The following is a 908-nucleotide window of genomic DNA, read 5'->3' as shown; positions in this document are numbered from 1 at the left end:
GAGCCACTCTTGCCAATCCCTACCTACAGTGGCAGCTACAATTGACAGGTATGGCAGCAAAATAAATATTTCTGTTTCAAGCCACGATGTTTTGGAGTGTTTTTTATACAGTGGCTTTTAAAACACTCGTTAGCTCACACCATATATAGATATTGACTACCTGTCAAAGGGAACACAATACAGTTTGGATAACATTATGTGGAAGAAAATTTTTGTAACATAAGAGTAGGAAGGATTTCTTAAAACCCCAGTAGCACAAATAATAATGGAAAAAATTGATGAATGATTAAATAGAAATTAAGTAATTCTGTGTAATGAATAATTAGGTTAGCAGACAGATGATGGTTTGGAAGAACATATTTGTTAAGTATCAAACACTAAGGGACTCATATTTGGAATTTATACAGAGCTGTTCAAATCAACAAGGAAGAAGACAGGTACCTCTATGAAAAAGTGGGCCAAAGGATAGAAACTGGCAGTTCACAAGGAAACCCGTATGGCTCAAAAGTATGTGAAGATACTTACCTGGCAGAGGAAATACCATGATCATGAAGGTGGTTTTCCCAGGGCGAGGCTTACCCATTGCACTCCGGATGTGCTGACCCCTGCGATTTCCTCAAATGTGGGAAACTCGGCTGCATCATTTCTGGTAGTGGGGGACTGCATTCGCACTTTCCCCTGTTAAAAAAAAAAAAGTATGTGAAGATGTTCAAATTCACTTGTAATTAGAGCAATAAAATAAATAGCAAGATATTAGGTTCTGCCTGTCAAACTTGCAGAACTTGGAAGGCCAACTGTGTTAGTGTCCTGGGGCTGGTATAACAAAGTACTCAAAACTTGGTGTGTTTTTTTTTATTAAAGTATCATTGATATACAATCTTATGTTGGTTTCGATTTTACAACATAGT

At 37.3% G+C, this 908-nt stretch overlaps 1 non-coding gene across 1 annotated transcript; it reads left to right on the top strand.

Moving 5' to 3' along the window:
- The first annotated feature begins 517 nt into the window (after window positions 1-517).
- LOC118930022 (U1 spliceosomal RNA) lies at window positions 518-681 on the top strand. Its single transcript, XR_005031839.2, has one exon. It is a non-coding gene; the product is annotated as a U1 spliceosomal RNA (small nuclear RNA).
- The last annotated feature ends 227 nt before the right edge of the window (window positions 682-908 follow it).

This window comes from Manis pentadactyla, chromosome 2 (assembly GCF_030020395.1).
Source record: "Manis pentadactyla isolate mManPen7 chromosome 2, mManPen7.hap1, whole genome shotgun sequence".
NCBI lineage: Eukaryota > Metazoa > Chordata > Mammalia > Pholidota > Manidae > Manis > Manis pentadactyla.
This window is presented reverse-complemented; position numbering and strand designations above follow the sequence as displayed.